The sequence below is a fragment of the Python bivittatus genome, unplaced genomic scaffold (assembly GCF_059951505.1).
Source record: "Python bivittatus isolate LINGU-HERP-01145 unplaced genomic scaffold, Pbiv_v1 ctg000340_np1212, whole genome shotgun sequence".
Taxonomy (NCBI): Eukaryota; Metazoa; Chordata; class Lepidosauria; order Squamata; family Pythonidae; genus Python; species Python bivittatus.
Genome location: NW_028277056.1, coordinates 14,144,136 through 14,160,848, shown reverse-complemented (window position 1 = coordinate 14,160,848; position 16,713 = coordinate 14,144,136). Strand labels below are relative to the sequence as shown.

General features: G+C 38.1%; 1 protein-coding gene across 1 annotated transcript in view; it reads right to left on the bottom strand.

Annotated features, from left to right (window-relative positions):
- The window catches only part of CNTN5 (contactin 5), a 723,666-nt gene that overhangs the window by 511,374 nt on the left and 195,579 nt on the right, over positions 1–16,713 (bottom strand). Inside the window, exon 2 of the mRNA XM_088140604.1 lies at positions 1,415–1,516. The gene's annotated coding sequence lies outside the window, so the exon portion shown is untranslated. The remainder of the gene's footprint in view (positions 1–1,414; positions 1,517–16,713) is intronic.

The window sequence follows — 16,713 nt, the reverse complement described above, 5'->3', positions numbered from 1 at the left end:
ATCCATATTAAGAATAGATAGTATTTTTGAAAGGTGGGAAAAAATGAAGGTGATAATGGACAGGGGAAACTACTTATGACATTATTAAGTCACCAGTGTGACATGGTTGCAAAAAAGACAAAGGGAAATGCAGTTTCAGAATTCCTCAATAAAAAAACAGTTTCCAAATCACAGTATGTAGAAATTCCATGGTTCCCCCCCACCCCCCTCTGCTGGCGAGATTGCACCTCAACATCGTGCCTACTTCTTCAAAGCATACTTTAAGAAGCAGTCAGATGAACTGGAACAGAGTCACAGAAAAACAAGAAGGATGATCAGAGGATTTTGCACACCTCAAAGACAGTTTGAAGGAAATGATTATGTTTAACCTTGAGAAAAGATGACTGAGTAGATTAGGAAAACACTTTTCAAATAATGGAAGAGGTGTCACAGTAAATACCATAACTTTTTTCTAACATCCCAGTACCAAATATAGTATAATGGATTAGTGTTACAGGGAAGCAGGTTTTAAAGGAATGCTAAAAGCAACTTCCTAAAGTAAAAGCAGCTTGAAAGTACAAACAGGGATCTAGAAACTATAGCTTCTCTGCAGATGCTTCATATTGGATTTCTACATTAAACAACCCCTAACTAGCCATTTCCAGGTGGGTAAATCTATGCCTTTATGATCCTGTGTCTTTGGATAATAAACAAATAGATGATGATTTTTTTTTCACTTATTAGGTAGCAGATGATGTATTCGTTCATTTGCCATATCTCTAACTTTCCTTTCTTCGATTAATTAAACACAACTAATCAACAGCAATAAAGCAGTTTTTGACACCATCTAAATATAAAGTCAAATAGCAAACACTTAAAGTCCAAGTAGCTATGTCAGGAAAAAAAAAAGTGACAAATTTAAGCATGCATTATATCATACTGTGAAAATAATTGCCAGGAGAGAATTGTTTAGCTGAACTGGCGTGTAGTGAACATGCATTTGGTCATTTGCAATTCACACATGGAGTGTTGATTCCATTGTCATGACCCATTCCACACTATTTATTTATTTATTTATTTATTTATTTATTTATTTATTTATCCAATTTGTATGCTGCCCAAGTCCCAATGCCAAGTGTTTGCTATTATTCATTTATTAATGAATAAATGAAGGGGGTGATGAGGGTGTGTGTGTGTTAACCACACCTATGAAGAGAACCCTGCCTTACCTACCTGCTCATCTAAAACACATCTGTTTAAGACTCATGGGAAGAATCACCTCTTAGAAATACTTTCTTGCAAGAATCCTTCAAAGTAACTTTGTTTAACTTAGCTTAAACACTTTTCACATAAGTAACTTCTCCCCCAACCACCCCTGAAAAGCCTATAGTGTAAACCTTACCTACTTGTTGGTTTCAGCTCTACGGACAAGTACCTTTTGAGATGAATCCAGTTACAGCAAAATAGTCCTTAAGGGGTGTAAATTGATGAAGGAAGAATGATCTTTTAGCTCAAAACCAGAATCCTTTGAGATATTCTGCCAGAGAAAAGAGACAGAAAAAAAAATGATCATAATTATTCTTTTCTTTTCTAAGATTCAGGGAGTGGGTTAGGATTTTCATTTGTTCAGTTGCTAAACTAATATGAGAACCAGCATATAATTATCTTTTCAGTTTTGTAATTCCTCAAACTTTGTGATTCAGTTCTTTGATTCTATTTTTAAAAAGCAACAGTATAACAACGGATGTATTAGGGGAATACAAAACTCTGTATGTCAGGATAAATTTACATATGCATTTTTATTTATAAATATTGTTATTTCCTTTTCATTAAAACCCTAATCCCAAAGTGAGGCACCAAAATAGGATTTAAATCCATAAAATCACAACAGATTAAAGTCATGTAATTATAACACATCATTAAAATATTAAAACCAGGACAATGAGAACATGACACAGCAGTATAGACTCAATTAAAATGCTGGGTGAACAAATAAATTCTCAGCTGGCACTGGAAGCACATTAGCCATAACTTGATCAGGGAGGAGGTTTCATGGTTGGGATGCCTGTAGCAAAAACATTCTTATAGGTTGCTAAATGGTGAGTACATGGTACTTTTGAGAAGGCATCTCACCACTCTTGATGACTGAAAGGATATACCAGTAACATAGCATCTGATATTCAGGTTGTAGGCTCTAGAGGACATTATATATCAATATAAATGCCATAAAATACTTAACAAAACATGCAAGCATATTTCTGCTATTGTCTGAATAGGGCCTAGATTCCTACTATGGTTCCTATAGGCCCCACTGTTTCCAGCAACATCTCTTGGGTACCCTTCCACCACCACCACCACCACCACCATCATCATCATCATCATCATCATGGAACTAGCATACTACAAAGTAAAGTGTAAGATTTATGGTTTACCTTGACATCCAAAAATGACACTAATCTCCATATAAAGCCCCAAAGCATAGATAATAGAGATATAGATAGATGATAAGTAGATAGATAATAGATAGATACTGTAGATAGATAATGGATAGATAGGAATGATTCTAAGGGGTTGAGTGATAGTACATGTATTCACCCAGAAAAAAAGGGGTAAAGATAGATACCATAAAGAACATTTGGAAGGACACAGAACTGAAGAGGTTGACATCTCACCAGTTTGCCTGCTTGCAAATGTTTATTTTGTGACTAGCAGCCATTTTGTGAGAATGTCCATTTTCTCAAAATTCCTTCTGTGTCCCTTGGCCCAGGAAACTGAAAAAAGGTTCAAGAGAAAAGATCCTGGAAAAGGATTCTTAACAGCTCTGACTTTAAGGAGAGAGATAATCCAGTACAGAACTAGTGATACTGGCATTGTCTGATATGTAGAAATAATACTCTTTAAACTCTTTTTCCTCCCTCTCTTTTTTGAAGTGGAAAAAACACTTTCACAGCTGTACATGTAATTGTCTGTCTGCTGTGCGAAGGGATATAAGCCAGCTCAATAAAGAAAAGAGTGACTTTTGATAAGGGAAAACTGCATTTTGTTGCTCCATTCTGCAGCCAAACTAATTATGGAAACTTGGAAGGAACAGCTCCCAAAGTCTATTTATTTGGCTCATGCGGAGTTGGCCATGTGGGGATGTGGGGGGCAGAGAAAAGAATTGGGAAGAATGAACATTCAGGGATCAAGTAACCCTGGTACCCTGATGTTAGATGCTCCAGGAAGGACTTTAAAAAAAGCTGCTTTGGGCGACTCTCATCTGTAACTGAATGAGCAGTCAGATGGGTTATGAAAGTGAGATTTTTTTCTATTGGCTTCCCACCAACAAAGTAGAAAGGGTGCGCATGAGTTGAAATTGGAATTTTAAATCAGGGGCAATCTTTTTTTTAAAAAAACTGAGTTTAAAAACAGTTATAAATCTAGCGGCAACAGGAGTATGTCCAGTGTTGTCACCAGGGATTGGTCTTTTGAGGAAACAGGATAGTGAGTTAGGAGTGGAAATAAGTCAGCTTTACTTGTAGAGGTGTAGCACATTTATTTCCATCCATCACTTAGTGATTTCTTTAAGGGGAAAAAATGATGCCAAAAATTTAGTGCTTTGCCACTGAATATTGGCAGTGCCATCCCAGGGTATTGGAGGACAACGAATTGGAGGTGGGGTGAGTATGACCAGATTGTGTGTCCCTGTTAGGAAGGAAGGAAGGAAGGAAGGAAGGAAGGAAGGAAGGAAGGAAGGAAGGAAGGAAGGAAGGAAGAAAGAAAGAAAGAAAGAAAGAAAGAAAGAAAGAAAGAAAGAAAGAAAGAAAGAAAGAAAGAAAGAAAGACAGACATATAGCAGGTCAGGGAGCTACATGAGGCTTTAGGAGGTATTAAGTTTTGTGCATTTCTTTTATTTGTGTGCACCCACTCCTGAAGGCTCTTTAATATTCTGACTTAAACTTCCAGTGAACTTATTCAAGATCATTCACCCCAAAGTAGGTGAAGGTAGAGGGCTTGCATATAGCTGGGGAAGTCCTCTGCTTGAGACCCATAGAAGCCTAGACTTCTTTGGGACAGACAAGACCCTGAGCTGATCTAGCATAAGACAGTTTCTGAATAAACTTGCAGAGTCCTGAATCCTCTGCTTTGTATCCTGGTTCTTTACAACAGTGCTTCCCAAACCTGGGTAAATTACCCAAAATTGGGTAAAAATGGTTTTTCTTTGGGTAATGACACATGAACCCACTACCCAACCACAACAGGGACACCTAAATTGACTTAAAGATTGCCACATGTACTAAAATATATTCGGAAATCTCCCAAAGTATTCCTATTAAGACAAAAATTGATGAAATTACCAATGATAATTTGTTGAAATGACATAAAGATCATTCAATTATATTGTTTTTGTAATACAGATAGTCCTCGAGTTACAACCATTCATTCAGTAACCATTCAAAATTATGACAGTGCTGAAGGAAGAGACTTATGACCAGTTCTCAAAGTTCCAGCTGTTGCAGCACCCCTGCGGTCACATGAACAAAATTCAGGTACTTGGCAATCAGCTTGCACTTTGGGTAATGAAGGAAAAAGGTTGGGAAGCACTGCTTTATAACATGAGTAGTTCTGTTCAGCTCATCATTGGGAACCATCGTCAGAAGTCATAGGGAGCCATAGACAGATGGCTTTGTCTTTGGGTGAAAATCTTCAAATGGTTCCAGCTGAAATAATGGTGAACAACTACCTATGGTTCATTATACTATAGCTTCTGTTTCAGCATGCTATAAACCAACACCACCCAAGCTGCTTTGTCCTCCAACAAAGATGTTCATGATTTCTTCCAGCCAATCATACTATAAGCACTGCAAGCCACAATGCAGACCTTTCTTCAGATCTTCTAACTGGCTGAAGGAATTTCTGGACCCTAGGAAGGCTGCAGTACAGAAGATAGAAGCTGGGAGTTGCTCTTGTAAAGGCACCCTTCTATTCATATAGAATTGAATGCAATTTCATATTTCATATACAAAAGCACCCGTATATCCCACAAGACAAGAAGGCACATGTCTATGCTATGAAAAAGCCACACACTAGGAGGCCATTTGATTTCAATATTATATCAGCTCCCCCAAATGCATATTCACAATATCGTGGGGAAAAAATACCCACTTAAATAAGAAACCACACAGCTTGGAGATAGATGTAACTAAGTGTCTTTTACTGACATGAACAACTACAGTGATCACTGGGCTCCTCCCCAAAGGAATGCAGAAGAACCCCAAGGCCCACGAAGTTACAGATTATACGCCTTCTGGAAATGATACACAGGACTTATGAAACCACTGTAAATTATGACATGACCTTTACTCTAGGAATGTAGGACCTGATAATAACAACATGAGGTGACCTTACTAAATTCTGCTGTCTAAAGAAACTCCAAGCCCATCCTTTCTACTGAGTCTAGCATCTTCTAATGTAAATGGTATCCGTTATTGTACTCATATGGTGACTCTCTTCAAACCACAGAAGAAGACAACAACCTGTTTTTTGTTACTTTTCCTCCCAGGAAGGATCATCAAACAGCTTCAGTTTGTCTGTTCTGCTTCATATGCACTTCAGCTTGAAATTTTTGTTCAGAAGTTTTTAAAAAACAAGCTGCTGTGTTCTTTACAGTGCTCTATCACTGATAGGGACCATAATGATTTGTTTATTAAATGTCCATGAAAAAGACTTCAATTTGAAATATTGGGGCCCTGTAATTTTTTACATTTAAACACTTTGAGATTTCTGTTCCCTTGTTTCATTTCCAATGTTTTGTAACATCACTCCTTAGAAAAGCTTGCACCCATAATGCTGGCATTACAGCCATATTGAAACATATTCGACAGTCTGTACAAGTCCCATCCAATCTTTTGAATATCTGTTCATCTATCCCTCTCTCTCTCTCTCTCTCTCTCTTTCTCGTATAAGGCTGCCCATTTCAACCTAGTGACAATGCATAAAAACATAAAATACAGCAAGATTAAACACAAAAAATGCAATACAACATACCGAGGCTCCAGGAAACACTTGTTCATAATGTATTGTAAAATATACATAGTGGGCTCAACTAACATCCTGGCTGCAATGCTGGAAGGCTAACAGAGTTGGCACTATTCAAATTTTGTTGGGAGACTATTCCATAGGGCAAGTGTTATGATGGAGAAGGCAGGCCTTCTGAGTCAGACCAGATGACACTATTTCTAGAAGGTACTTGGAGATGGTCCACTCTGCCAAATTTGGCGGGTAGGCAGAAAGCATTAGAATTAGGCAGTCTCACAAGTAATCTGACCCTCTGCCATGCAAGGATTATAGGTATCAACCAGCATATTCAACTACACTAAGAAACCTACTGGAAAACAGTGCAACTCACAAAAAAGCAGTGGTGTTACATGAGAGTACCAAGATGCACCCAGAAGTGTATATACTGCTGCATTCTGGACCTATTATAACTTCTAGATGCATTGCAGTAGTGTACTGTGAGGTGACTAAGGTATGAGCAAAGCCTCCTGATCCAGAAACAGGAACAATTGGAGCAGAAGATGGATTTGTGCAAAGGCTCTCTTGGCCCTGCCAGCAACCTGATCCTTGAGCAGAAATCATGAGTCTATGAGTGCTACTCCATCCAGAGTTAAAGATCTGGAAGCCCCTAAAACCCACAGCCACCCAGCCTTGCTACATTGAGTTGAAATATCTAGCAGTCCTCATCCAAGCCCTGGGAAAAAACCTTGACACCATCACTTGGACAACGAGGTAATGAGAAGTATAATTAGCACACTGATGATACTTAACCTTGTGCCAACAAATGATCATACCCAACAGCTTCATGTAAATTTTAAACAGAGACAGGGAGAGAGTGAAGCTTGAGCCAGCCCACAATGCAGGGGTCTAAGATCCATTCTCTCCCTACCAACAGAGACTGGAACCGGCCTTGGAGGAATGAGAACCATGTTCAAACCATGCCAGTTTGCTGGAACAGCATGGGTCCATGAAAACCTCTGTGATTTCCCATCATAGAACTGCAGAAAACTTCCTTGGAATTTGATTCTGCTTTTTGCCTGCTTCTTTTGGAGGTCATCTTCTCATTGAGTGTGATAGATTTATTGCATTCTTAACCTTTATAAGCACTGCCATATTGAGGCTATGACCATATGCTTCCTTCCTCTGTGGATCTGTTACCCAAGGCAGCTATTTCACCCTGCCTCATAGTAGGGGAAACCCACATAAAAATTAAGCCTTGTAGATGGGAGAAGCGGGGAATAAGGATTATGTCAGCCAAGGAATGCATTCATGGAATGGATGCATATTTGGACTTTACTGTTATTACTTTACTGTGCCATGGTTACCACCAGCTTTATTGGCTTTTAAAAAGCTGAGACATAATCATATCTCAGGAAATGACACCACAATGGCTTGAGAAGCTAAGCAGAGTCCAGCCTAGTTATGCATGGAAGGGAATCCACATAGAAATCCAAGGGGTGCAGAAAAAATTGGATAGTTGGGAAAACCTTGTCTTAGCCCCAGATGATGGCAAACACTTTCTGTACTGTTGATGATAGCAATGTAGTCACCAGCAGTTGAATTCAACTTGAAGGAGACTTTACCCAGATAGACTTGTCTTCTGTTAATCAGTTATGAGTACTACATACTCAACTCTCAAAAGCAGTTCACCATCAAATATTACTTGCCTAAGAGGTGAAGGGAGCTATTGCCTTCATGCTCCCTTTTGGGGTTCTCTGGAAATGACTGAATGAGATATCCCTGTGACTTTTGCATTCCTACATTTATTTTGTATCTGCACTTTGTTTCTTTTAAATCACACTGTAAAGAGAAGCAGGGCTTCAGTGAAATAAATTTGATAACAGTGAAAAAGTGATAATGCCAATGATTAAATGTATACCTTCAGGACAGGAATTTTTTTTTCCTTTCCATCCTCCAGTTTTGCAAATGTAATTCAGATAGCTTGATGGGCATCTGACTCAGCTAGGATTGTGAAAGGAGAATCAGTGTAGTTTTACTGGAAGAAAAAGATTGCTAGCTATTCTTATTGCAACCTGGAACTGAAAGAGAACCAACATCCAATGGCTACATGTTCAAGGAAGCATGTTTTCCAGCTGATAGTCTGCTAACACAACAGGATCACCTTTCTAATGAGATCCATTCCCAGCCAGGTTCCAGCAATAAACCAGTTAATTATTAGAAATTCATAACGAGACAGAATCTAGGTATTACTTAAAAAGGAAAGATACAGGTACATCTTTCCTAGGGTGATGGTTTGGCCTTTCAACCTTTTGCTAGAATGTTTCCATCTGAGGAATTTATCATCAGGATATTTTATTTATAAAGTACTCGAATGACTAGGTCCTGTACAGTAATCTCTTTAATGACATTTTTTCTCTGCAAGAGCACAATATAAGCATTGACTAGATAGGTAGAAGTGTGGTAGACAGAGAAACAAAGAGAAGTTAAAGAACAAAAACAAAACAGATCAACCAAAAACACCAAAACCCAGATTCTGAAACCAAATTTATATCTCTTTTAGAATGTACAAAAAAGAGCACAGTATGGAGGATTTCCCCCCCTAAAAACAAGAAAGAAAGAAAACTGAGAAGACACAATATTGCTGTGCTAGTCAGAATATTAGACTGAAAAGAGTGTAAAGAATAGGAAAGCATATGAGGGGACCTAGAAAAGAGTCTTGGAAAAAAGTAGTTGGAACCCAATAAGAAATAAGGAAGTACTTAAGAAGGGGCATGTTAACTAGACGAGTATCTGTTGCAACAACAGTTGCTGTATCGGGTATATTAAATCCAATAGGAGTCCTTTCCTAACCTCTAGTACAATGTTTCTCAACCTTTACAACTTCAAGAAATGTGAACTTCAGCTCCAACATGGCTGGCTAGGGAATTCTGGGAGTTGGAGTCCACACGTCTTAAAGTTGCTAAGGTTGAGAAACACTGCTTTGGAGTGCCAAAAGCCATGAGAAATCAGATGAGGGTCTACCTGAATTTATAACTGTATTTCAGATTGCTCCCCCAACCAAAATATGATCAATCCCCAGTCTTAGCGGGTGGTACCATTTGGATAATTTACTGTTTGTGCTTGGAAGCTAAGCAGAATTGGATCTGGTTAATATTTGGATGGGAGGCCAGTGTGAAGTTACATGGTTTTATATGCTAGATTGGAAAGTAAAGAAAAAGAAGAAGAGGCAAACCATTTCTGCACCATTGCCACAAAAATTACATGGGTTTGCCTATTGATTCACCAGCATTCAAACTTGATTTGGGGATCATTTTTTTATTATACTGTTGCTAAGATTGTAAGCAGACACACACTAAAACACAGGGTGAGGCCAGTTTTACAACTGCTTTGGCCCATCTCTTTATTTATACACCTACGTTTCCAGCTTCTCTCCTAGGATGGCTACAACACTGCCTCGAGACCCATGTGCTCTATTAGGCTATGAGGCTAAGAATGCCCAAAAACAGCCAAGAAGGAAGAGAAATGCATGTGGTGAATTCCATCCCAGAATAGTTTAGCCCATCTCCATCTATTCTCATACCTATCCACTGATTGTTTATGTCAGATGATTTTTCCAAAATAAAATCAATAATAACAGCAAGAAGTGGGGAGTCTGTGAGTTTTAATTCTGCCTTAGGCATGACAGCCAGCTGGGACACTTTGGAGCATGTTACTTCTTCTCAGCAACAGAAAGAAGTTCCTTTTGAAAATCCTCCCCAAAAACCTGCAAGGACTTGTCCATGTAGTCACCAGGAATCAAGACTGACTAGAAGGCAAAAAACAAACACAACCCCAGCAATGTTAGTTCAGCAGAAATAAATTCTATGCTTTGTTCACATCTGGTGACCAACAGCATGAGGGCTTATCTTTACAAAGCAAGTCTTTGATCCTGAGGATGGTGAGACAGCTTAAACTCTCAAATAATGAGTGGATCTTCCCCATCCTGGTCCTTTGTGGCTTGATGAGTTCACTCCTCCCACTCATTCCACTCCTCCTACTGTATATAATACTTTCAGAAGACTTCAAACTTCTAGATATTTATCCTTAAATTAACTTTCTTCTGTGACTTTTTGCTAGGTCTGACATGTGGGAAGTTTCTGGATTTGGGTTGTAGTTTATTATCTTATCTTGTTACTTAGTTTAACTCTTGAAATTAGAATCTGGAATCCTTTCTAAACTTAAAATGATATGGGAACCAAATTAGACACATTTGTTAAGGCTCTTTAAATTTTAAGTAAAACTTGAGTTCAGTTTTGTATTTAGGATTTGGATCAAGAAGTTAGGATTTGGATTTAAGTTTCTGGCACTTGCATGTCATTTTGTCTTTACAGTCACCAGATGATGGATTTTCTGTAGGTTACAGCTGACAAGTGTGGAGGGAAGTAATGCATGCATCAGCATTTCCACCAATCCATATCAATACCTAGAACAGACATTCTGTCGACTCTATTAGTCTGTCCTCGAGCAATTACCCTGTGTTCACAAGAATTCTTGCAGGGGTATCTGCTGAGATGAGCATCTTTGATTAAACTCTTGTGGTATCATTGGGCCAATTCAGTAAGCTAAGGAAATCAGAGTAAGGTCAGGTTTCAAAGACTATGTTCAACACAAAGGAAATAGCAACACCACCCTGGATCCTGAGATTGGCCAATAGACTGAAGTCTCTGTCCCTAGGACAATTCTAAAAACTAGGGAGTTGATTTTGGCCCTTTATTTGGCTACTAAAGAAGAATCTGCTGCTTTCTACCCTCCAGGCTCCAGCTTCTACTTAAATCTATTTTAGCTTCAAGAAACTCACTTCAAATCCAGGTCCTCACATTTGTCTCTTCATTACTCTGAACACAACCTTCTTCAAGTATTGAGATTGAAGGGAATGGTAGCCCAAACCAATGAATATATTTGGATTTTAAAATTTAAAATTAAAATTATTAAGATCCTGTACAAGAAGGATTAGCAACCAAACCTAACTCCTGAGTCTCCTTTTTGGATCCTCAGAGTCCCTTCTACTATAATTCAAAACTGGCAATACTTTCCCAATGTTTCGAGTTAGGAAACCAATGGAAATTGTAATACAAACCCTTACATAGATATATTGCAAACATATACACAGACACACACAGACATCCATAAAACCCCTTTCCATCCAAAGAAAGCCCATCCTGCAAATTTGATGTTGTCCACTCCATTTTGGATTGTAGTTTTTGACGAACAAAAGGCTGCCCATCACTGTTTGATAAGATTTGTTGGATTTAGTGTGCCTTTTTAGATCCAAAGGCTGGGTCCTTTGCAAAATGACAACATGAGGGCCAGCCCATGTGTACTGAAATCCCTCTTTGGTATAAAGAACAAAGACTGTGGTGGGCCCAGAAGAAGTATGCTGAAAACATTCTGTCTGGACTTTCCTTCTTTTACTTGTCTAGAGACCACCTCCTTGAGGCTAAAACTGTAGCATTTTCATTCATATCCAGCTAATGGCAATCCAAGTAAACAGGCAAGAATCAACATCAATTAAGTTTTAGAACATTTCAGCAGGACTGGGCAGATATTTATTAGGTGCCTGTGAAATTATTTCTACTTGCTAGTCTTTCTTAATAAAGAAGACAGCTGGCTATTTCCTTTAATTATAAGATTCAATATTTTTAATAGGAGTGTTCGTTTGACAGCTTTCTCTCTGTTTAGGGGAAAAAAAGAAATCAATGTTTAGACTCTTGAGCACCAGCTTGGTCATCAAGATCAATATTAGAAAAAAATCAAGCCTGTCAAGACTCTTTGGCCTTCTATTGATACAAATAAGAAGCTGCTTGTGAATAGAATAATGATCATCCAAGTACAGCTTAACCACCTTGGGGATATCTGTGCCCCTTGCTAATAAATTTCCAAGCAATGCAAATGAAGGATTTTTTTTTCTAGAGAGCAGTATATGGAATATAGCAAACTAATCAAATCCCATATTCAGTTCTGAATACTATTCACTTGTTCTTTGATCATGTTTTGCAGCATTCATAAAAGAAAGAGGGGAGTACGTTGAGAATTTTGGATGTGTGTGCCTTTTTTTAAAGTACTTAAGCAGGTTAATGATCAATATTGAATCTTAGATTTGAGTTTAACACAAACACTACAGATGGGTTGATTGTATTACTTTTTTAATGATCTATATGTTTGCATGTAACATATTCTGCTCCACTTCATGCAAACTGACAATTGTAGCAAACTGCCTGTTTTTCTCTTGCTTGCACAGCACTAATGGAAAGGCTGCCAGAACAAGAGTTTGGGGCAGATGTCCAAGGTAACAAGAGATAACCCAATGCAGCAGATTTGCATTATAAAAAATTAAAGAGATTATTAATTACCATCTACAAGGGGAACACATAAGTCAAACAACCTAGCCAGTACATAGTATGTTGTTTAAACTACAATATGAGATTTATTTTTGCACTGTGGTTAATTGTGCAATGTTACACCATTCTGTTGGAATACTAATAGCAGCAGATTACCAAATCCTTTCCAGTCAGGTTTCAGGCTTTGGGTGTAGTACAGAGACAATGCCAATGGTAATTCTTTGTCAGAACTTTCTGACATTATGAGTAAAATGCCATTGTGGGTAAAAATAGCAGCCCACCTCAACAACAATTTACTAATTTTACAAGGGCTACCATTATTTTTCACCTGCCTCTGAAATCATGCTATTTTGTAATAATATTCCAAAGAAGCAGTAAAGGAAAATGGTGCCTTGTTGGGGTGGGGGTAGGGGGTCATTATCACAAGTATGGCAGGGTAAACTTTACAGAGATGTTCTGATGGTGGTCAAAAATGTTTTTTACCAGTTTAGACAAGTAGACTAATCGTGACACTAGCTGGAGAGGTCTAACTGTAGCTTTAGATGTTATATTAGCAATGGCCAATTTCATCCTTACTGGGACCCTTCAGGCATAGCTGTCTTCCATATTAGATGTTCCATGTTCAACCCTTTAATATGATTTGAAACCACAAGCTTTGCATCTGATGACTCTAAGTACATTTAGCTTTAGAGCTATCTTAGCCTGCCTACAATAGCTTGCAGGAAGGGAGGTTTTATAGAAACTATGCAAGTACATCTCCTTTCTTCTATATGCTCTCATACTAGAGATGATGATGATGATGATGATGATGATGATGATGATGATGATGATGATGATGATGATTTTACTGCTCTGGGTCTCATGATAGAGGCTTTAATCACTTCCCATTAAGGTGGGGCTTCTGTAGCCTTAGACTAAAAAAAGAAAATCAGAAAACTCTCTAATAAGAGAAAATATAGATATAAAGAAAGTGTAATTGCATAGTTTCTGTAAGGTCTAACTGTTGTCACTTAGACCTATACTAATCAATTCCCTTTAAAGAAGGTTTGGAAATTTAAAGGTTGAGTCATTGATGGAAGACAGTTGTTTAAAGTGTGTGACCCAGATTTGTTCCAGTAACAGCCTAGAATTGTTTTTAACTTTCAATATATTAAAGTATTAAGGTACAGAAATTTTGGAGGCTAAGGGTGGTATTGTCATTTGAACAATTTTAAGCAATGGCACTCCAATAGGTGGATGGGATCATGACAAAGAAGAGGGAGAGACTGGGAGAGCGGGAACTAAATTTGATTTAATTTAAAATTCAAATAAAATAAATACCCTCATATTTAATATACTGGCAAAACCCTATTAAGTAAAGCTCATTATCCCACAACCCTGAGACTGCAATGCCGTTCTGATTTTAATATTATGGGAGCAGGATGTCCATTTTATGAATATTACCAGCTTGTAGCCAGGTTGTATGAATTGTGCTATCCATCATGAATACTGTTTTTCTTTTTCCCCATCAGCTATCTTGAGAGGCTTTTATACCCTGTATGATAGCTTTGAAATATTTTAGCTAGATAAATAAAATAAGTACACTTCACTTGCAGCCTCCAGGTGATGGACAAGTAAAGGATAAAAAGATCAAACACAGTGAATGGATTAGGATCAAGGCAAAAGGAGTCCGTGTTGAAGGATGACAACACAAGGATAGAATCAAAGTAGGCATAAGAACATAGAAAGTTGATCTGTCATGAGCTCCAGCCTGATCCCTGATATATACTTAAGCAATACATGAAGCTCTGACAAGCAATCTTTTCCATCTACTTCAACAGAAGGAGCAAAACTATGCAGAAATCTCTTTATGAGAGCTCCAAATGCATGCTTGGACATATTTGGAACAACTTGGTGAGGAAGATGGGGTGTGGATGTAATCTGTTTCCAAAGTTTCTGTTGGTTTTAAATGAAGTGCAATTGCTATTTATGAAACAGTAAAATCTCAAAACTTGACATTTTACTGTTTGAGAGCTGGCTTCCTGTTGCTTTTCTGAAATGTCATGCAAGATAAAGCATAAGTCATCTATGTTCAACATCCCTTGGTACAATGCAATATTACCATCTTTTCTCCAGTTTTTCAGAAAGGCAACTGTACATATATAAATTCGTTAATCTGCCCAGCTTGAATTTAGCAATTAACCCTATAGAATTCTGGCCCTGTCATATCCTTTATTTGACTTTCTGAAGGAATGAGCATGCAATATTACCCTTAATTCTATCTCAGATGCAAAAAGTAGGAAGAGTGGATATATGAAAAAGCAGATCCAAAATGGTGCAACTTCAGTGTATTTTTGCAGTTCCTTCTCTCATTGGTTCATCAGATGGCTTAGAAATTAATTCACATTTTAATAGCTCTTACCTAATGTTATCCTTTTGAACAAACATGTGAGCTGAATCCCAGTTCTCCAGAAAATCCAGTTTTCTAATTTCTGTGATGTTCTTCTCCAATAAACTATTGTACACACAGACCAAAAAAAAAAGCAACGGGAAAAAAATTTCCAAAGCATGAGTGTATGTGAATATAATGTGTGAAAAATACAACTTATTCACCAAAATTGCTTTCAAAATTATGTAGATGAGGAGAGATGTGCAAAGAAATATCTGTTTTTGTGCAGATGTGGAATAAAGAATGTATTACTTAGTTCAACTGCTTTTTATTGCTTCAGTCCTTCCAATTCTAAATGGCTTACAGCAAAATCAGCAACAATATAACAAATACCCTAATATCTAAAAATAGTCAGAAACATCATACTTTAAAACAACTCTAATTAATACAAGCTACATCCCTATTAATAGCGCCAACATAAATCTCAGATGTATTTGTTCCTCACTCTACCCTCCCAAAGGCTCTTTGAAAAAGCCTATTTAAACAATGTCTAAAAATCAAAAAAGAAAGTGGAGAAATTTCCAGGAGTACAGAAGGAAGAGCTCTTGCAGAAAATGCTTACAGTACTCTGAGTTGTACTCTGAAGGAAGTGTAAACTCTCAGGAAGCATTCCCTGCAGGTATATCTTGGGTAGGCAAATTGTTTCAGAGTTCACAAGATTTCAAACCACATTGAACTCCAGAGGTTACCACCAGCATTTTGAACTGCACCCTGAAACCAATCAGCAGCCAATGCACTTTCACAATATTAGTGTTATATGGTTAGATCTGATAATCCCAGGTAGCACATGCACAGATGAATTCTGCAATAATTGAAGCTTCTGAATGGTCCTCAAGGGCAGTCCCATGTCATTAGAGAAGTTCAGTGAGCTGATGAAGTGTGAAGAATTATTGCCAGTGCCTCTTGTTCCAGAAATGGTCGCAGCTGGCACAGCAGCCATATGTAGACAATGGTGCTCCTGGCTACACCTCCTTTGCAGTCATTCAATGTAGCCATCCCATCTCAACCTGTTTCTCCCCATCCAGACAACCTCCAGACACCAGGACTTTCATTCCATCTCCCAAATGGTATGGGGTAGAGATGTATAACTGGGAATTATCAATATACTGATGATGCTATACTTCAGAGTTGCCAGCAATGATGGTAGGCAGACTGAAAATTAGAATTCTGGTATCAGATTTCTGGTATTCTAACTCCTCCTACAAGTCCTCCTACAAATCAAAGAAGTTTTATAGAAACTTCTGTGGTTTCTGGGCCTGATCAAAGATTCACTGACATCTACTTGGAACTCTCCAAGCCTTTCTAAAACATTTCAAGGAATGGAGACCCGGGGCGGGGGGAGGCTCCTGTAAGAGTCTCTACGAAATATTGGCTCCCATTGTTCAGGTTTGCAGTAATTTCTGGGATACTGGAATACAGTGTACGTATATCCAGATATCATCTTTGGACACTTTAGCAACATATTGCAAAAACATCCAGGGACACCAGGAACCATGGGAAATCTATCCCTGTTTTATAGATCCCTTCTGAATGAGACACGAAGGACTTGCTCATCAGTAGATGCACTCATAAGTTATAATGCCTGATTGGAGACATATTTGTCATTCCAAAATTTTAACTATATTCTTTAAAGTATGGCAACTGTTTTAGCATTAGGTATATCATTGATCTTGCCTGCATAATCACCATCTGATTCCTAATATATGCACTGGATTTATTTGCAGCTGCCGCCGCCGCTGCCACTGCTGCCGCCGCCTCCTCCTCCTCCTCCTCCTCCTCCTCCTCCTCCTCCTCCTCCTCCTCTTCTTCTTCTTCTTCTTCTTCTTCTTCTTCTTCTTCTTCTTCTTCTTCTTCTTCTTCTTCTTCTTCTTCTTCTTCTTCTTCTTCTTCTTCTTCTTCTACCTTTTTTCTCCCTTAGTATGAATAAATCAT